The sequence below is a fragment of the Pelophylax lessonae genome (assembly GCF_965119305.1).
Source record: "Pelophylax lessonae genome assembly, chromosome: 13".
In the NCBI taxonomy this organism is placed as follows: Eukaryota; Metazoa; Chordata; class Amphibia; order Anura; family Ranidae; genus Pelophylax; species Pelophylax lessonae.
The window spans coordinates 48,574,244-48,596,491 of NC_138780.1; the positions used below are offsets into that span (position 1 = coordinate 48,574,244).

The 22,248-nt window shown below is 42.5% G+C and overlaps 1 long non-coding RNA gene across 1 annotated transcript; it reads left to right on the forward strand.

Moving 5' to 3' along the window:
• Positions 1-16,178: 16,178 nt before the first annotated feature.
• LOC309569721 lies at positions 16,179-21,682 on the forward strand. The gene is made up of 3 exons (XR_014226093.1): positions 16,179-16,290; positions 16,374-16,400; positions 21,552-21,682. It is a non-coding gene; the product is annotated as an uncharacterized lncRNA (long non-coding RNA).
• The last annotated feature ends 566 nt before the right edge of the window (positions 21,683-22,248 follow it).

Here is a 22,248-nt window from a genome sequence, read left to right on the forward strand (position 1 = left end):
GGCTTTAACTTCTCACATGCGTTGTCCCCATTGGAATGCTCACATGCGTTGCCTGACCACCGTCACAGTGCTCACATATGAATTGAATGCCCCCATCACAGTGCTCACGTATGAATTTAATGCTACCCATCACAGTGCTCACATAGGAATTGAATGCCACCCATCACAGTGCTCACATATGAATTGAATGCTACCCATCACAGTGCTCACATATTAATTGAATGCCACCCATCACAGTGCTCACATAGGAATTGAATGCCCCCCATCACAGTGCTTACATATGAATTGAATGCCACCCATCACAGTGCTCACATAGGAATTGAATGCCCCCATCACAGTGTTCACATAATTAATTGAATCCCCCCATCACAGTGCTCATATAGGAATTGAATGCCCCATCACAGTGCGCACATAGGAATTGAATTCCCCACCACAGTGCTCACATAGGAATTGAATGCCCCACCACAGTGCTCACATAGGAATTGAATGCCCCCATCACAGTGCTCACATAGGAATTGAATGCCCCCATCACAGTGCTCACATAGGAATTGAATGCCCCCATCACAGTGTTCACATAAGAATTGAATGCCCCCATCACAGTGCTCACATAGGAATTGAATGCCACCCATCACAGTGCTCACATATAAATTGACTGTCCCCATCACAGTGCTCACATAGGAATTGAATGCCACCCATCACAGTGCTCACATATGAATTGAATGCTACCCATCACAGTGCTCACATATGAATTGAATGTCCCCATCACAGTGCTCACATAAGAATTGACTTCCCCCATCACAGCGTTCACATATGAATTAAATGCCCCTATCACAGTGCTCACATAGGAATTGATTGCCCCCATCACAGTGCTCACATAGGAATTGAATGCCCCCATCACAGTGCTCACATAGGAATTGAATGCCCCCATCACAGTGCTCTTTTAATGTAGCAGTGCTGTAATTCTCCTTTAATTTTGAAATTACAATGCTGCTCTAGCCGCCTCCGCCACCGCTGATCCCTCCTCTAAAGATGCTAGTGTAACAATGGCAACAACATCCTGGTTGCCCTTTTTAAAAATGGTGCTTATCTCTGCCTTGCATCATGTCATTTCCTGTTTGGAAATAACGCATTGCTACCAACCGGCAATGCCCATTGACTCCTGGGATTGATGAAACCCATCTCCCAGGAGCCAATGCACAGCTGGAATGATGTACCTCGCTACAATGGGGTACACAGGAAGAGGAATTACCCATTAGAAAACAAGGTAAATCAACAACAAAAAAAAATTGCCGATGCGTATTTACACTGCAACAATGAACAAGAAGGAGCAAAGTTATAAATGTGGGTGGAACTCCACTTTAAGAACTGCTTCTGATTGTAGAGTGGCCATGCAAATACGGCCCTAGGGGCAAAACATTCCCCCGCTGCCCTGCATGGGCTGTCCAAATATGAAACTGCTGGAGAATTTACAGGTAACAAATTATTTAAGACTAGGGCAGGGCAACAGCTTGCAAAACCTTTCTGCAAAATGACTGATCACTACCTGACAACATATCTGCTCTGTAATGTCATCCAATTTCCTATATGATCCCCCTTTCCAACGTATCCCTCTAGTGCTCAGAAAATTACAGATAGAGACAACATCCCTGATCCTGACTGCTTTATTTTGGTTCAAGTGGTGGTGGTTTTCAATTATGATCCAGTTGGGAGTGAAGCCTCCTTTGTAACTGCCAATCAGGAAGAATTTCTTCTCTCAGCAACTCATTTTTCATCCACTTATTAGGCATCTGAAACTGATAGCCTGGTTTCTAAACCCTGAAAAAGTAGGGACTATCTCGAAGAGTCATTACCACATATCTGACCAGTCCTAAAGGAGAAACCAGAGCCATTTATGACAAGGCTTTCCTAAAAGATGAGTTGGTAACATTTAGTTGTGCCATTTGGCCAGATCAGATGGTAAATAACAGATTAAATAGTAGAGTTGTTCTTTAGGTTTTGAAAACTCAACAATAATTAAAGGAATATTTATAATATGTGTATAGAGGTTGGTCAATTTCCATACCAAACCACAGTTTGAGCCATCAGGTGCTCAAGCTAGCTCACCACAGGAGTTCCACAGAAGAAACTATTAGTTACAGTAGTTAGTTTGTGTGTGTTAACACCTGTACATTTTAAATAATGTTCTGAATTTATCATTTATTTTTCAGAAGGATTACTTGAGGAAAAAGGTGAGCATATTAACGGAATTCAATTTATTGTTGTAATTTTTAGTTGTTTATACGGAACAAACGCAAATTGGAAATAAATGAAAGGGTAGTATAAATGTTTGGAAGGTTGCATTTTGTAAATGTTACACATTTTGTAAATGTTACACATTTTAATGTAAAGCCTAGCTCTTTTCAGTTACCAGATCAGTAAAATTGCCCCCTCTACCCTTTAGATTGATCTAGTGCTCATTTTCACGAGGGATGAAATACTAGAGCAGTGGTTCTTAACCAGGGTTCCGTGAAACCCTAGGGTTCCTCCAGAGGTTGCTAGGGGTTCCTTGAACAATTAGCAATTACTAGAGCAGGGGTTCTCAACCAGGGTTCAGTGAAACCCTAGGGTTCCTCCAGAGGTTCAGTGAAACCCTAGGGTTCCTCCAGAGGTTGCTAGGGGTTCCTTGAACAATTAGCAATTACTAGAGCAGTGGTTCTCAACCAGGGTTCAGTGAAACCCTAGGGTTCCTCCAGAGGTTCAGTGAAACCCTAGGGTTCCTCCAGAGGTTGCTAGGGGTTCCTTGAACAATTAGCAATTACTAGAGCAGTGGTTCTCAACCAGGGTTCAGTGAAACCCTAGGGTTCCTCCAGAGGTTCAGTGAAACCCTAGGGTTCCTCCAGAGGTTGCTAGGGGTTCCTTGAACAATTAGCAATTACTAGAACAGTAGTTCTCAACCAGGGTTCAGTGAAACCCTAGGGTTCCTCCAGAGGTTCAGTGAAACCCTAGGGTTCCTCCAGAGGTTGCTAGGGGTTCCTTGAACAATTAGCAATTTCTGCCTCTCAGATAAGTTCCCCTGACACCATTGACCTTTTTAGCTATCTGGAAGATGGTAATTCTTCCCAATGACCACAAGTGTAAGGAGCATTCATTTAACTGACCATCACACTAATGTATCATGAGTAGTAAATATAGTCATTTTTAGCAGGAGTTCCCTGAGACTTGAAAATTATTTCAAGGGTTCCTGTGTGTTGAAAAGGTTGAGAAAGGCTGTACTAGAGTGAAATCTATAAAGAATATGGGGTGAGTCACACGCTGTCTGGGGGAATGTACATTCTAAACAGACCTTTCCCAGATGCTGCATGTACCAGTACTGAAAACCATGCAGTAAAAGGCTGATAGATAAGGGGTGGGCAGGGCTGGCCCAAGACATTGTGCTGCCTGGGTCCGAGAATGAAATGCTGCCCCCCCCCCAAAAAAAAAAATCACGCCCTCCAAGAGGCCCCCACATTCTATAGGACTATGAAAGCAGTCAGAGGAGTGTGAGTGTGTACGGAGTGACAGCAAGAGCAGGACAGAGCAGTTGACACTAGGCAGATGAGCGCACCAGGCTTTCTACTGTCTATAGTGCCACAGTGCCCTGCAGGGCTGTGGGCATGGTACAGGAGAATGCAGGGCTGAGGACATGGTACAGGAGAATGAGGGGGGCTGCGGGAATGGTACAGGAGAATGCAGGGCCTAGGACATGGTACAGGAGAATGCAGGGCTGAGGACATGGTACAGGAGAATGCGGGGCTGAGGGCATGGTACAGGAGAATGCAGGGCTGAGGGCATGGTACAGGAGAATGCAGGGCTGAGGGCATGGTACAGGAGAATGCAGTGCTGCGGGCATGGTACAGGAGAATGCAGAGCTGCGGGCATGGTACAGGAGAATGCAGTGCTGCGGGCATGGTACAGGAGAATGCAGTGCTGCGGGCATGGTACAGGAGAATGCAGAGCTGCGGGCATGGTACAGGAGAATACAGGGCTGAGGGCCTGGTACAGGAGAATGCAGTGCTGCTGGCATGGTACAGGATAATGCAGTGCTGCGGGCATAATACAGAAGAATGCAGGGCTGTAGGCATGGTACAGGAGAAAACAGGGCTGTGGGCATGGTACAGGAGAATGCAGGGCTGCGGGCATGGTACAGAAGAACGCAGGGTGGCGGACATGGTACAGGAGAATGCAGGGCTGCAGGCATGGTACAGGAGAATGCGGGGCTGCGGGCATGGTACAGGAGAATGCGGGGCTGTGGGCATGGTACAGGAGAATTCGGGGCTGCGGGCATGGTACAGGAGAATGCGGGGCTGCGGGCATGGTACAGGAGAATGCGGGGCTGCGGGCATGGTGCAGGAGAATGCGGGGCTGCGGGCATGGTGCAGGAGAATGCGGGGCTGCGGGCATGGTGCAGGAGAATGCGGGGCTGCAGGCATGGTGCAGGAGAATGCGGGGTGCGGGCATGGTGCAGGAGAATGCAGGGTGCGGGCATTGTGCAAGAGAATGCAGGGTGCGGGCATGGTGCAGGAGAATGCGGGTCTGCGGGCATACTACAGGAGATGCAGTGCTGTGGGCATGTACCATGCCCGCAGCACTGCGTCTTCTGTAGTATGCATGCAGCCCCGCATAATGGCAGGTAGTGTGGCTGTGTATGGAGCAGTCTCACTTACCTGTTCCTAAAGGGCGCCTTAGGATTTAAAAATGGCTGGGGAGGCGGAGCTGCAGTGCAGAAGGCTGGAGGAAGCTGGAGGGGCGGAGTTCCGATCAGAGCCGAGTGCCTGGGGAAACGAACATCGGCACAAGGTCCGCGGCCGGCCTGACATGCACACTGCGCATGTGCCACCCGCCGCCACCGCTCGGTAAAGTCCATACATGTTCGGCTATTCCCGGAAATAGCCGAACGTTTACGGGCTTTTCCGAGCGGCGGCGGCCGGCGGCACATGCGCAGTGTGCATGTCAGGCCAGCCGCGGACCTTTTTTTTTTTCTTTTAGCAATAGCCGAAGAGAAGAGGCGGCCGGGGGCCGCCCCTCTCTAAGTGCCGCCTGGGTCCCATGGTCCCACCGGGACCCATGGTAGGGCCGGCCCTGAGGCACATTAGTGCCTAGGCACACTTACATACCATACCCACCCAAGCATTGGCATCGCAATGCAGCTGCTAATGCTGACAGCCATGCTAGGTTACGTGTAAAATGCACTTGTGACTCCTGCGTTCTTTCCAATATGCACTCACGTTTTAAGCCCCTCCTATTTAACCGCTTGCCGACCGCCGCACAACTATTTACTGCGGCGGTCAGCCCTTCACAGGCAAAGTGACGTAGTACTACGTTGCTAGCCTGTGAGGCTCTAGGGGGGAGCGCGCGCCGCCGCTCATTCCCTAAGCAGTCCGCGCGAGTGACCGGCGGACCCGATGTCTGCCAGTCACTGGCGATCTCCCCGTGGAGAGGGAGAAAGGCAGGCGGCTAATGTAAACAAAGCCGCCTGTCATTCTCCCTTGTGTAAGAACAGAGATCATACGATCCTGCTATGTAGGAACGTATGTCTCTGTTGTTACACCAATAGCCACACCCCTTTACAGTTAGAAGCACGCCCCTAGGGACACACTTAACCCCTTGATCACCAATAAAGTTAACCCATTCCCTGCCAGTGTCATTTTTACAGTAACAGTGCATATGTATAGCACTGATTACTGTAGTAATGTCACTGGTACCCCCAAAAGTGTCAAAAATGTCAGTCAAGGGTCCGATCTGTCCTACGCAATGTCGCAGTCCTGCAAAAAAAATCGCAGATCACCGCCATTACTCGTTAAAAAAAAAAACACCAAAAATGACAGAAATCTTTCCCTTAGTTAGTAAACGCAATAACTTTTGTGTAAGCCAATCAAAATACGCTTATTGCGATTTTTTTTACCAAACATATGTAGCAGAAAACAAATTGGCCAAAAATGTTAAAAAAATTAGATTTTTTACATTTTTTGGGGGGGAATTTCATATAAAAAAAATGTGAAAAATATTGTTATTTTTTCAAAATAAACGCTCTTTTTTTGTTTATAGCGCAAAAAGTAAAAATCGCACAGGTGATCAAATACCACCAAAAGAAAGCTCTGTTTGTGGGAAAAAAAGGATGTCAATTTCATTTGGGTACAGCCTCGCACGACCGCGCATTTGTCCATTAAACTTACGCAGTGCCGAATCGCAAAATAGGGCCTGGTCAGGAAGGGGGTAAAATCTTCCGGGGCTTAAGTGGTTAAAAAACATTCTAAACATTTGGTACAAGGTACATTCACACCACTCAGTTTTTATAGCAGTGTTAATTTTGGCAGCAAATTTTAATTTAGTTTTAGTCATAGTCTTTTGACTAAAATGTCATTTTAGTTTTAGTCGTATTTTAGTCATCAGAATTGTTTTCGTTTTAGTCATATTTTAGTCGACTAAAATCTCGAGTACATTTTAGTCAACTACAAATGGAATGGGCTTAGGTAAATTGTAATGCATTATTCAAACATTTCTCTAGATTTTCCAAACTAATTATATACTCCTGGAGTAAAAAACGAATAATATGTTATTATTTATGATGTTATGGTTTGAACATGCACTACAGACACAGATTTAGCCATTTTTAAAATGTCTTCATAAATAAAACCAAGTTTCAAAAGCAAACAAAAATATTGCTTTTTGACAAACAGTGCAACTTTAAAATACAAAAAAAAGTGTAAACTCTATTGGGTGTAATGCCATTGCATATATTACCTGAATATATTATCAGCATTATACTGTATATTAAGAAAAAATATAAGAAAAGCTTTTTTCTTAATTTTTTTCTCTTTTAGCAGCTTAGTAGATGCCCCATACTTATGCTTATGCGGTAGTGCAATACAATTTCAAACTTCAATGTGCTATTATTACAGGCTCTAGATGGAATTGTATTGCCGATTTAGAAATTGCTAGCAGAGTAGTGTTCATTTTGATGTCAATTTTCGATTTTGTTTTAGTCATAGTTTTCTTGACTAAAATGTAATTTTAGTTTTAGTTGTATTTTAGTCTTAAAATGTCATTTTCGTTTTAGTCATATTTTAGTCATCTGAATTGTTTTAGGTGTATTTTAGTCGACTAAAATAGTGTTAATTTAGTAGATGAAAATGTTTTGGTCAACAAAATTAACACTGTTGTATAGTTGGCATGGCTTTCTACTAAGAAGCTCAGAAAGGGGTTTTCTTGTAATGGATATGAATAAACTTGATATTTTTTTTAATTTTGCCTGCCTCGTTGTGTGCCTGTAAAGCCCAATTCCTTGGAGTAACAATTTTGTGTTCCTCCACTTTGTGATTTTGTATATAGGAGAATGAGGTACAGTGAAAAACTAGTATGAATTCTAACTTGACATTTTCAAAGACTCGCACACTTTATCCGTGTGTATGGGACACATGGGATTAAGCTACAAAAGAAAAAGGGATGTAATGAGTTTGAGGATTTTTTAATAATGTTTTTTCTATGATGTAAAACTGGTGGTGTTTGGGTCCCATGATGCCAGAATATGTAAGTACAGCTTGGGATCCCCATCCTGAAGAAGCGGCTTCTGCCGTGAAACTCGTTGAAGCTGGGTCCGGAAACCATGTCTGTACTGTACAATATAGATTGCAATTGGATTAATCTATTCCCAGTTCCGCTCGGCACTATTTATGTATTCCCCTGTATGGGGTTTTTTAGTGTGCTATGTTTTTTTTTTTTTAATGGACATGAATAAACTTGATTTTTAGAATTTCTACCTGTAAAGTCCGATTTCATGGAGTAGCATGTTTGTGTTCCTTCACTTTGTAATTCAGCTTTTTTTGTGCCATCCAAGGATGAACATTAACTTTCTAATAAGAAAAAGAAAAATAACATTTTTCAGCCTGTGTATAAGTCAGATGGTCTTCCTCTATAAGAAGAAAGGGAAAGTATGTCTTCTCTCTTAGCCATTTTGACATTTGTGTGTAATATGATCATTCCTGCCATTCAGGTCACAAGTTTGTAACACAGTTGTAAAAGAGCAAAATAAAACTACTGCTGTTGTTTGGAGTTTGCCACCTGCTGGCTGCAACTGGTAAACAAAAATATTTAATATTATAATATACAGTGTATATATATATATATATATATATATATATATATATATATATATATTATATTGTGTTATTATATTTAATATTTAATAAACTCCTGAATATCATAAATAAATATGTAAAACAATTAAACATATTCTTGAAATAGTCTAATACCATTATAACAAGAACATAATTTGATTTTCATTGTAATTTTCATAATTTTTTATTTTCATTGTAATTGTAAATTACACGTTATTATGTATAAAAACATAGCACTAATTCCAATCAGAAGATTATAAAATAGGGTCAGTTTTACTGATTGCTAGTCATTCAATTTGCTGTTGATTACATGCAATAAAATTCTGCAATAATTATTTTATGTTGGTATGTGTTTTTTTTTTTTTGCAGATTTCCTTTTGAAAAATATAGGTAAGATTAATTGTACCATCTAAATGATAACTTTCATTCTAGTTACCCACAAGTAAAACGTACTTTGTATAAATCGGACCCCTGTTTAGGGCACACCAGTGAGGTAGATACAGGATTTCTTCCTATTGCACCTACCTCTACCAAAACCCTGACCCCCCTTCCAATGAATATTCTCACTTTCTTCTTCCCTGCAGCCATCTTTCATTACTCCTCATTGCATATTGGATTGGTCCATGGAAAACCAAATGTGACAAAGTATTTTATAATTAATCACCACTTGCTTACATTGGGTGTGTGATGTACACCATGAAAAACTACACAGGACACAGGGCATACATTGTACAACCTGTCCCTTGTCCCCTGCTGCTGTTCCCGCACCAATATAGCTGGCAAAGCCCAACTTGAAGAATGACAGCCAGGACTTGCTCTTTATCACTGCTGTGTAAAGTGGAACTTTCAAACAGTGTTTACAAGCTTTATTCTGAAATACAACATAATTGTTACACTGTATTCACTGTTTCATGTGACTTTTGATCTGCATGTGATATCAGTTAAAGCAAGGCTACCAGTAAACTATATATATATATATATATATATATATATATATATATATATATATATATATATATAAATATATATATATAATGTATATTTTCTATTTTCCATCCCAATAACCCTTAGTTAAACTTGAATCAGCCCAAATTAACTCCTTCTTCCCCTTCTCCCCTCTGCTGTTTTTTATGCAGATTTTATTACTTCTATTTTTGTAACCACTAATGTTTACATTTATTTGGCTTTCATTGCTTTAATAATTTTCTTTGCGTCCCACTAGAAATGAGCAAAATTAAGAAAAGGGCTGTATTGCAATATTTACTATTTAGAGCAGGGGTCAGCAACCTTTTTCCACCTAAGGGCCAGATTCAATGTATGTAAATCCATGGAGGGCCCCATTCACCTGCTAATAAACAGTACAGGTTTAACTCACTTTAAGGAGCCTTACTTATACAAAGCCAGATCACCCTGAGGGAGCATGCAGGTTCACTCCCTCGAGGCTCTGAAATCACTGCAGGGTCCCCCTCCTTCCCTGCAGCGATTAGTTTGTTCAACTTATACTCACCCTCATTATTGGTCTCCTGCAGCTCCAGCATGTCTCCGGATCCTTTCCTTGTGACACCCGGCCACTGATGCTGACAATATAAAGTAAAAACTGCCTTGATGCACATTAGGATGTTTTTTTCTTTATAGCAGTGCCCGGATCCCAATCCCATTGTATGATAATAATATATGATAATAATAATCAACAAAATATAAAAAGCTTTGATTAACATTTACATTAAAACATTAATAACAGAATAGTAATTATAACAGTAATGCATGATACTGTGAGCACTGTGGAACTGATGACACGGTGACACTGATGGCACTTATGATACTGATGGCACTGTGGGCAATGATGACACTGTGGACACTGATGGCACTGTTTTGGCAAGGGCAAAACACTCACTCTGCTCCCATAATGCTCTCCCCCCTCACTCGGTTTGTGTGAGGAAGGAGAGCCGTTAATGAGAGATGATCTCCTATGTTTACGTTTGAGATCATCTCTCACTGGATGAGGCAATCATGGGGTAAATGGCCGCTGTGATTGGCCATTTACCACGATCTATGATTGGCTGTATCCAAGGGACATGGCCATCACAGATTTTTCCCGATGTGTGTCTGCGGGGGTGCACGGGGGTGCGAGCGGGGAGCATTTTTCTGGGAGGACGTACATGGACGGCAATTAAGACCCGTGCTGTAGCCGTCTTTTGGCTATAGCGGGAGCACGAGGTGGTTAAAATGTCCGTAGGCCGGTTGCATGTGAATTCATCACATGCACGTGGGTAGGACATTTAGCGGTAGCAGGCCCAGTCCGGGACAAAGGCCGTAGGTTGCCGATCCCTGATTTAGAGTAAATAATTTTGCAATGTTTTTTTTACCAGAATCATACTTTTATTGTCCCCATAAGTTGGACAAATTATGAAATACATTTATACTTTTTATCTACATTAACATTCGTTTTTTTAAAACTCATGCTGATCAAAGTAGAAAAAAGTGAATTTTTTAAGTTTTGTTATGTCTTTTGGTCTATAGATTGAACATTGGGAATAGGATTAGAGTACAGAGCAAATATGGGTTTCACCTGAGCCCAGCCAATTTTCTGTTTGCAGACCACGCAAACTATTTTACCCAAATTAGCCAGTTCACCCACCAAAATGCCCAGCCGCTGTATGCAAACTACTGGCCACTGATTCTAGAAGACATCATTAAACAAATACGGTCATGAAATTTGGTCAATGACATCAACCTGGATCACTGTGCGGTTGTTCAGATTACTGCAGCGGCTAGGGATCTGTAATTTAGTAGTGGCAGTATAGCAGGAAAACATTATCAAACAGCGGGTCTTTGTGATTGACGATGGATTCACATTGGGTGACATTATTTGTCTATCCATATTTTTGGTATTAACCACTTGCCTATTGGGCACTTATACCCCCTTCCTGCCCAGGCCAATTTTCAGCTTTCAGTGCTCTCACACTTTGAATGACAATTGCGCGGTCATGCTACACTGTACCCATATGAAATTTTTATCATTTTTTTCACACAAATAGAGCTTTCTTTTGGTGGTATTTAATAATCTCTGGGTTTTTTATTTCTTACTAAAAAAAAGAAAAAAGACAGAAAATTTTGAAAAAAAAAAGTTTTTCTTATTTTCTGTGAGTAAATTTTGAAAATAAATAAATTTTTCTCCTTCACTGATGTGCGCTGATGAGACGGCACTGATGGGCACTGATAGGCTGCACTGATGGGCACTGATGAGGTGGCAAATATGGGCACTGATGAGGTGGCACTTATGGGCACTGATTAGGTGGCACTGATGAGGAGGTACTAATATGCCGCACTGAAAGCCGGCACTGATGAGCACTGATAGGCGGCACTGATGAGCACTGATAGGTGGCACTGCTGGGCACTGAGAGGTGGCACTGCTGGGCACTGAGAGGCGGCACTGACGGGCGGCACTGATGGGCACTGAGAGGCAGCACTGATGGGCACTGAGAGGCGGCACTGATGGGTGGCACTGATGGATACTGACGGGTGGCACTGATGAGCACTGATGGGCAGCACCATCAGTGCCCACACTCAGTGCCCATAGTGCTGCTAGTCAGTGCCCATCAGTGCCTAGATGAGCAGGCATTGATGGGCACTGACTGGCAGCACTATGGGCACTGAGTGTGGGCACTGATGGGGGGCACTGATGGCGGGCACTGTGGGCAGTAATGGCATTTTTTTTCTCTTGTGTAATCAGGACACTGGTGATCAGTGCCCTGATTACATTCCTCTGTGTTCCCCTTACCTCTGACGGCTCTCCTCTTTCTCACACTGCAGTCTCTGTGTGAGGAAGAGAGCTGGCGATGAGAGATGATCTCATATGTTTACATATGAGATCATTTCTCATTGCACGGTCCGATCACGTGGTGAATGGCCGCTGTGATTGGCCATTCACCACGATCTGTGATTGGCTGTGTCCAAGGGACACGGCCGACACAGATTTTCCCCGATGCGCGCTCGCGGGAGCACGCGGGGAGCCTGTTTCTGGGAGGCCATATAAAGACGGCCTCCCGGAAATTCGAGTCTGCGCTGTAGCCGTACTTCGGCTATAGCGCGGGCGGCGGGTAGTTAAATTACTTTTTATGTTGTGGGTGCGTTTTCTTGTACTGTCCCTTAAAATAGGGAAAAAAAGTGTTTTAGGTTTCCCCCTAAAATTCGATCCAGACCCCTATCCATGCACTCATCATGCATTGCCATCCAGCGATGTAAATAGACACCTCCTGGCACTGTTTTACCTGGGGTTGAGAATGTTCACTCAAAAAAGGTGTGAAGATCAAGTTTAAATTATTCTAACACATGAAAAGCAAGTTCCTGTTACAGCTGCGCATGATTGCATAATTGGGAATAGATATACAGTAACTCCTTTATTAAATCAGCTAGTAAGACCTCATCTGAAATATGCAGTTCAGTTTTGGGCACCAGTTCTTAAAAAGGATATTGGGGAACTGGAGAAAGTGCAGAGAAGGGCAACCAAACTGATAAGAGGCATGTAGGAGGTCAGCTATGAGAAAAGATTAGAGGAACTGAATTTATTCTCTCTTGAGAAGAGGAGATTAAGGGGGGATATGATCAACATGTATAATTACATAAGGGGTCCATATAGTGAACTTGGTGTTGATTTATTCACTTAAAGGTCAACACAGAGGACAAGAGGGCACTCTTTACGTCTAAAGGAAACCAGATTTCGTCTGCAAATACGGAAAAGTTTCTTCACCATAAGATCTTTGAAAATGTGGAGTAGACTCTCTCCAGAGGTGGTTCTGGCTAGCTCACTAGAATGTGTTAAAAAAGGCCTGGATTCTTTCCTGGGTGTACATAATATAAATGGGTACTAAAATTTATAGGTAAAGTTGATCCAGGGAATATCCGATTGCCTCTCGGGGGATCAGGAAGGAATTTTTTTCCCCTGCTGTAGCAAATTGGATCATGCTTTGCTGGGGTTTTTTCGCCTTCCTCTGGATCAACTACGGGTATAGGATTGTGTATATGGGATTGTATGCTTGGGTTTTCTTTACCGTTTTTTGTTTTTTATTGGTTGAGTCAGATGGACTTGTGTCTTTTTTCAACCTGACTAACTATGTAACTATATGTAAATCAGCCTAGTGATGGGAGACATTTGATTTGTATTGAGGCTTTTGATGCTTCTTAGTGATTCAGAGGAGCATATGGAATGAACAAACATGGCCACCAGAGGAGGGAGGGAAGATAGGGCATGACCTCACCTTTAGTGCAGCAGCCATTAAATAATATAGTCCAGAGTGTAGCTCATCACTTACCTAGTTATCCAAAGTGGCAAAAAAAATTGACTATTCATGATAAATACGTTATATTTGATAGTTTTAACATTTATATATATCTCAAACATTTCTTTTTTTTTTTTATCCCATACTTCATTTCAATAAAATATTGGCTGTGCCTTTCCTAGCCAACAAGCAGGTCAAAACTCACCATGTGTATACATACACTAATTAATGACATAGTCCATTCTTTCTTGTGCTGAACTCAAAACACATTGCACAATTAATTTGTGAATACACAGTTCATATGTGCTAAATCTTCCACCTAAATTAAACTTTTCCTCCAGGTGCACACCTTATATCCAATCTTCCTTTTTTTTTCTTCACCCTTGTGAATATTCTATGATTGTCAAAATATTGTGACTCCCACCACCTTTCACCAGGTCCAAAACGCCTTCCCCTTCTGGGTTGTATATCGAGGCTTCTCAGGATCCCCGAGGAAATCATGTGACGATATTTGTTGGGTGGAGTTGGGTATCGTAGCTCTGAGGATCGTGAGTCTCGTGGAAGCTTTGGCCCTGCTGTAATCTTCATATAAAAATGCACTATTTCTATTTGTTGGAGGCGGCATGTGGGTTTCCGTGTTCTAATATCAGATGTTCCTGGATGGTTGGAACCTGATCACACCTGGCTTGGAATGCCGGCAGAGCAAGTTACCCAGCAGGATATTCCTGACAAGGAATCATAAATGGGAATTTATATCCTCACAGGATGTTCTCGCATAGGCCTCCTGTTGTGTGGTATGGGGGTTGAGGAGCCTCAGATAAGACCTCCTGGGGAGGTTATACCAACATCAAAGGCCAGCTGTTACTGGAAGATGAGCCAGGTCAAAAACAGTGATTCATGGACGGATGGCGCCCCTAGTGGGAGAATATAACATGCATCCTGGAAAGATGAGATACTTCCTGTTGTTTAGGGAGGGTGGCATCTTATGAGCTGTCATTGGACAAACAGACAGTGGGTGTTTATGTGGGTGGTGTCTGAGTGGACTTTTAAAAGAATTGCCAGCTAGAATTCTTTCTCTTGGCTGTTGGCTCTCTTGGCTGTTGGCTCCCATGGCTCTTGTGCTGCCCTTTTATCCCATTTGTGCGCTTGAGACCAGCTGAAAGATATTGAACCCCGAGGACGAATATGTAAAGTATTACCTGTGATTATTTTGTCTTATATGGTCTGTAGTATCTTTTTAGTGTTTTATGTTAGCATTTTTACTTTCTTTATAATAAATTAGATCCTTGCTTATTTAAGCAGTGTGTTTATTTTTACAGCTAGTATTGTCATTGTACCCTCCATTAATCTTATCAGAGCTTTGGTAGACTATTATAGGAATAGACACTAGAATACATGTTCATAATAAATAGGGGAGGTAGAAAACCACCCCATATTTATTTCACTATTTTAAATGTAAGTGCACAATACTGCAATAAAATACGGAAGTTGTAAATGCTACGTTATGGGAGCTCATTTGTTTTGCTGAGGTTGATTGATGGTGGAAGAGAGAGCACTGCAGAGTAAAAGGCCATACAAAGTGTAACCGGCAAAGGGCATACCCAGGGAGGCAAAGAGAAGGAAAGAAGGAGCTTAACCTGCTAAGTAGCCTGGATTTACACTCCAGCAGGGGAAGGCATTTTGAACCTGGAATCAGGTCTATATTTCAGGTGAGTGCATTGGTGAAAGGTGGTGGATGTCACAACATTTTGATAACAATAGAAGAGTCACAAGTGTGAAGAAAAAAGGAAGACCGAATATACAGTACAGTCTACACCTGGAAGAAAAGTTTTAATAGTGAAAGATTTATCACATATGAACTGTGTATTCACAAATTAATTGTGCAAATTGTTTAACACAAGAAAAAATGTACTATGTCACTAATTAATGTATTTTGGTGAATTTTATGTGAGTTTTGATCTGCTTGTTGACTAGCAAAGGAGCAGCCATTATTTTATAGAAATCTTGCAGTTGTGGAAACACAATAATTTGGTTTGCTGCCATCGAACAGCACTTATCACTTAAAGCGGAGTTCCAGCCATTTTAGTCACCTGTCCAACGGTCCAGCGATGCGGCTGCCCGAAGCCTCGATCCTCTCCCTCGGCGCCGGCATCACTGCTGTGGGCACCCGGCTGTGACAGTTTGCGGCTTCACAGCCGGGTACCCACTGCGCATGCGCGAGTCACGCTGCGCGTCTTGATTGGCCGGCAATCTTCTGGGACCTCTGACATGTCCCAGAAGATTGCAGGGAGGGAGGGGGAGAGGAGAACTTCCGTTCAGGGCGCCGCGGCGATCCGAGCGGAAGTGGGAGCGGTTACCTGTCAAAACTAGGTACCCGCTCCCCCCCCCCAAAAAAATGACATGCCAAATGTGGCATGTCAGGGGGTTAGAACACCTAAAGCGGAAGTTCCATTTTTGGGTGGAACTCCGCTTTAAGGAACACACGGGAGAGATCGCGGGATAACTCACACTAATCTATTATCCAATGCTTAACTGAAAAAAAAAAACATTAAAAGATAACAATGCTACACATTCATTTTTAGACAAATGGTCTTGCTATGGTCCAGAAGATAAGGACAGTAGGGGAATGAATAGTCACGTGGTTTGGAGAAAATGATTCTGCCTGTAGTTCTTTAAATAAATAAAAAAACCTCTTGGATACCATATTAACAATGTGTTAATTTCCATTATTCATTTCAATTATATAATAGATTCTACAGATTTTTTCCTAAGAATGACTATGACACTTGTGATGATTTATTTTTAAACGTCATGAAATGCAGAAACACTTATTATTTCTTATCTCTGTATCTCAACAGAGAACCTCTCTGCAGAGATTGGTAAGTAGAGCAACATTTTTTAACAATTTTTACATTAACTTCCTATTACAAGCTGATTATTTGCCTTCCAACATTTGTTTCAGAGTGGAGAAAACGGTACAACTTCAAAAGTGAGTAAGCATTAAAAAAATCATATTTTTTTTTTTTTTAAATCTTTTAATTTTTTTTTTAAACCTTTATTTTTTCATTTTAATTTTTTTTTTTTTTTTTTTTTTTTTTTTTGCTTTTACAATGTAAAGAGCCTATTTTTAAAATGAGCAGGCACATTTTTCTGCTAATCTTTTTACACAAGCCCAAACCTGGAATTTCTTGATATTATATTATAAGCAAAGAGAAGCTGCAGAAAACAAAACAGGAGCTAGGTACCCCTTTTCACTAGGTTTTTCACAATTTCTCTATTGCAATGCAATTCAATCAGTTTTATTTAGTAATAATCAGCATGGTAAAGGAGAGACAGTTTTTTATTAATACTGTAATAATCAAAATTAGTTTTTTACATCTGAGAACATACCGTAGTTTAAAACTCATCAAAAGTATATATTTTATTCTGCGATTTGTCCATAATATAAAGGCACTAAAATTATGTTTCTGTTGCAAAGAACTTTTTTTAAATTGGTATTACAATACAAACACAAATGTAAAACATTTTCTTACTAACAGTTAAAAAAAATAGCAATAAAAAAGGAATTAAGGAGTTGGAGTTGGATGAAGGGGTTATTGAATGAACAAAAAACTAATTATGGCTGACTAAAGGTTAATAGGGGGCTATTTTTTTTACAACTAAAGCTGTAATTAAACCCAAAATCCAAAATGTAATATATTAAAGTTTATCAGTCATTAGATGTAGGGGCTGCATTCATGTTCTTTTTTTAAGGCTTCTCCACTCTGTTCTCACCTTGTGATCTAGCCAGTAGCACACAACCTGTATTAGAGTGCCTCCACTCTGGATGAAAGAGCACATTTGGACAGCAGCAGATCTGAAAAGATCCTGACCATATGGTCTGGGTCCACCCAGATGCCTAGAACAGCAGCTCCCGCCCTCTCCACAGCCCAGATTCCCAGTGATCACTGGAGGGGCATGGCAGAGAGCGGGCAACTGCAGGCTGAAGACCGAGAAGCGAGCGATCAGCCGTCTTTGATCACTCAGTTCTCCGTCTTATTGGTGGCGGGGTACGACTGAAGATGGGAATCAGTGCTGCAGCCATGTAGGTGAGTATGACTGTTTGTTTGTTTATAAGGCCATTCTTCTCTTTTAAATACACTAACAAATTGATACTTTATAATCAGTTACAGCAAACAGCTTTTTTTCCTTTTCCGTGAAAATTTTACATAAATAAAAGCTAATTATTTTGAGCACCCCTGTCAGTGTTAATTGGTCTGGCCTCATCCTTGTAACTGCAAGAGAGCTTTTCTGTTGAAAAACAACATATTTACTAGCCAGATCACCAGGTGAAAAATAGAACAAAGAAAGCCTAAAAAAGGAAACAAATGCAGCCATCACATCTAAGAATTGTTAAGCTGCAATATAATAAATGTTTGCTTTTGGGTTGATAATAATTTATAAATGAAAGCATTGCAGAGTAGGACTAGGTTGTCCTACGACCAATATAGGTGGTGACGACCATTGGTTATTGTAAAGAAATACAATAATTTAGGTATTTATAACCTTTCCCCGTCTGAATGATCTTGCACGTACCTCAAACATCCAATTGAATGCAGTAAAAATTCTCATTGTTTAAATTCCCCTAAACTTGATTGATCAAAGGCTGTCTTCAGCTAAGACACAGATAACAGATTCAGAAAACCTAACTTTTATTCTTTAGGTTTCATAATTGGCTTGCTGGGTTAAAAATATCAAATGTGATAAAGCTAGGACTTTTGTTAAACACAGTTCATGACCCAACACGGCCCCCTATATATCGGGGGCCGATGTGCACTTTCCCAGATATATCGGAATCGGCCCCTGAGTTTACAGATATTGCCGATATTTTGGGTAAGTGCTTGTTCCGGAGTGATGCCTGCAGCTAGAGGCATCACCCGGTACCGGCGTCCATAGCCGACGGTCAACTGTCTTGTAATGACAACCGATGCGGCTGAGAAGCCACTCGGCTGTCATTACAAGGAGCGGGAGGGGACATCCCCCCCCCTCCCGCCGCCTTCCGTGGCTCGCCCAGGTCTCCTGTCCTACCGGGAGACCCAGGCAACCAGCCTGCACGGCCGCCGAAGAGAAGGCCCGATCAAAGCTGCATTCGGCTCTGATCGAGACTCTGTTTAAAAAACCCGGAAGTGATGTCATGACATCACTTCTGGGTACTCGGCGCCAAATTCAAAAAAATTACAGGATTCAAAACAGCCAAACTTGGTGTTTTGAATGTTTTTAAGTGCAGAGGAGGGGTTTGGGTTCTTTTAGACCCCCAGATCCCTCCACAAGAGTATCTGCCAAGTAAAAAAAAAAAAAATGTACGAAAATATTGGCCAATGTCGGCCGATACCGATATTCAATGACCAAAGTATCGGTGTCGGCAATGAAAAACCGATATCGGTTGATCACTAATTTTTTCTACCCAAAAAACTTCATCAGCATGTTTACTTGTTTTGCACATTTTAAATGCATGTTTCATGAAGGGGGGAATGGTCACGTATGGTTGGGATTGTGGACGCTCTGAGCAGCCTGCATGTTGGATGGATGCTTAGAGAGCACACCCATGCTGGTTACAGCTGACCTGGTACAGGAAAGCACAGAGACAAGGGTCTTGGAAAGCACAGACTACAGACTCAAAAGAATGCCCACACTGGAGTGCTGCCCTGACAGGCGGACAGGACACAAAATACTCATAGGAAACTCTGAGGTGCACAGGGATCTCAGGAACACAAGATACAGTTAAGGTACAAAAGGAGTCTAGGAAGGAAAGATAAGTATTGGCACTGTCTGGGGAGAACACAGCATGCCCACATAACTAGCAAAGGTGAAGGCCCTTGGAATGGCCAAGTCTCAGAATCTAAGGAACCAACTGGTCTTCCCCAGGGCTCCTAAAGGTGGAAGATCCCCATGATCAGTTCATGGGCTCACCTGAGCAGGCAGGTCCTGGAATCCAAGGGCTGATAAACAGACAATAAACCTTTGCAGCGGAGATCACTGGAAGTAGAGAATACAGCCCAACCTGGTAGGCGTACATAAGAAAAACACAGACACTGGAAATGGGTGCATAGAGACACACAAGATAACAAGGAGAGAGAGAGAGAGACAAACAACAAGTAAAGGTGCACGGGGACACCAAGCAGGAAACAGACTAGAATTACACTGGTAGACACAGGCGCAGACTGCTAGGAGCAGGTTTTGGTGCACAGGGACACTAAGCAGGAAACAGGCTAGAAATACACTAGGAGACACAAACAGACTGCAGACACAGGTGATGCTTACGAATAGCAAACAGGAATACACAGGAGATCACAGAGGTGCAGGAAGGCTGAAAGCTGGCAAAAGTGCATAAGGAAAACAGAGGCACAATAAAAAGTTCAAAAGACACAACAGGTGCAAGGATACATGTTGCAACCAGGAACACAATAAGAGTTCCAAGGGACAGGCTGGAAGTGGCTGGGGACACTGAGGGTACAGATTTCACCTTGAAAGGCTCTTGCAATTATACACTAGGGTCAAGGGGCATCCAGCTACAGGATCACTATAAATAGGGGTGTAGCACTGTCCCCGCAAGGACTGCTTGATATTCACTCTGTGGGTTTCCCCTGGTTACCAGCACACGGCCATAAGCAAAGACAATTTCTTAGTTCTCCTTGGCTTACACTTAAATAATCAGTCCAGGGGTATTTGGTTGTTTTGTTGTTTATTGTAGAATGGGGATAGGAGAAGGGAATAGTGGGATACTCCAATTTTTAACTATTCACAGCATTTGAGGACTCCTATCTTCTCTACTTTGCAATAGGTATGGAACAGCCAGGCTGTTGATTCATCCTGCCACTTGGGTTTCTTATCTTTAGGACGACTTGATGAACAACTAGTTATCTTCAGGACACTCTCCCTAGTATCCTCACTCTTCCTCTGCTGACACCCGTCCACTGACTGTCCTACAAGCAGGGGTGACCCCCCCCCCTCAGATCATGCCCCTTGACACGAGTCTCTGTACTCCTAGGGTCTCCAGTGTCTCCCCTCTCAGTCAGCTTCCCTGGACCTCTGGGTTCAGCTCCTCTCAACTGCTCCTCTGGCCCTCAGGACGACCTCCTGAGACAGCATAGCACCTCTACAGAGGAGGAGGTAGCAGCCCCCTCCCTCCGGGACTCTGCTCTCCAGCCAAAGACCCCACAGCGCAAGTGCTCCTGGCTTTTCTACACTATCCCAGAATGCACCGAGGCAACCTGCCCTCTGCCAATCATCAGGACTGTTTCAAAGCCTATGCACCCATTTGTCAGGTTTCCTCCCACTGTCCAACATGCCTCCCTATTGGACCAGTGTGAAACACTCTCCAGACATACTGAGCACAAGAGGCAGACCTCACTAATTAATCCTGCTCTCTGGTAGGCAGAGAGCAAAATAGATTTACCTGCAGACCCTCTGCTAAGCAGACAGAGCTCAAAACTATACTCTCTCACTAGCACCTACTTAGGAGCGTGCTACAGGGGTTACTGGAAGTCTCTCAGAACATAGAACAGTAGAAGTGTACGATCACTTGGAATCTTCTCAGGAAACCAGGTATACGAAAAAGCACTGGGGGTATACCAGTAAACTTCTCCACTTGGAACATTGGGGGACCTAGCACTAAGCATACCAGCTTTTACGTAGGAAAAGCCTGAGGCAATGAGCAAAGCCTGGCTGGCCTGTGGCTAATTGAATCAACAGCAGGTGGTTAACCAGTCTTGAACAAGTGTCTTTTGGAATAACAGGTACATGGTACAGAACCTTACAAGATACGCCTATGGAACTACATGCACCCGCTTGCCTGTTTATATTTGGTAATAGAAGTGACAGATCTGCAGCAAAGCTGTAGATCTGTGGCATGCGCTGTCTTTAAGGACAGGCTAAAAAATGTGACTTGGCTGATTGATGTTTTATCCAAGTTTTTTTCCATTCTTCGTACCCTCTAGACAGCTCAGTTGTCATTTAAACCTATCAAAACTTGAGGTCAAAGGCACCAATGACTTCTTTTGTTACATCGAAATTTAGAGGTTGCTTAGCATTACTATAACACATGCTGTAACTGATGACATTTTACACCTGTTGATGATGACCATATTTTGTGTTTTAACAGTCCCAGTGAAACTGGATCCAAGGACAGCTCATCCTTTGCTTGTATTAACTGATGATTTTACACATGTAAAACATGGAGACACTGAGCAGGAGCTGCCTGACAACCCGGAAAGATTTAGCACCAACCCCTGTGTGCTGGGAGCGGAAGGGTTCACTGCAGGCAAACATTATTGGGAAGCAGAAGTGCTGGAAGGAGGTGGTTGGGATATAGGAGCTGCCAAAGAGTCGGTGAGAAAGAAGGGCTGGATCAGATTGTCCCCTAAAGAAGGCATATGGGCCTTGCGATTGGGCCGAGATCAGTATCAGGCTCTTACCGCTCCCTATAGCACCCATGTGCCCATCCGTGACCAAGCAAGAAAAATGGGAGTCTATTTGGACTACGAAAATGGTCAGTTGTCATTTTTCAATGTGGACACGAAGAAGCATATTTTTACATTCAATGATGTGTTCACAGAAAAAATCTACCCATTCTTTAATGTGTGGTACGAAGGACTGGAAATCAAGATATCGGGAGGATTTGAGGATGAAATCTGATTGATGGAATTTCAGATGTTAACAACACACATAGTGGTTTTCAATATAAAGTTTTTTGCTGACTGTGCATTTACGATTTATGGGTTCTATTTGCTTAGAACTATTAGGGCTTGTTCACACAACTGCATTGACCTGCATTGCTCAGTAAAGTACTTATGCAAGGA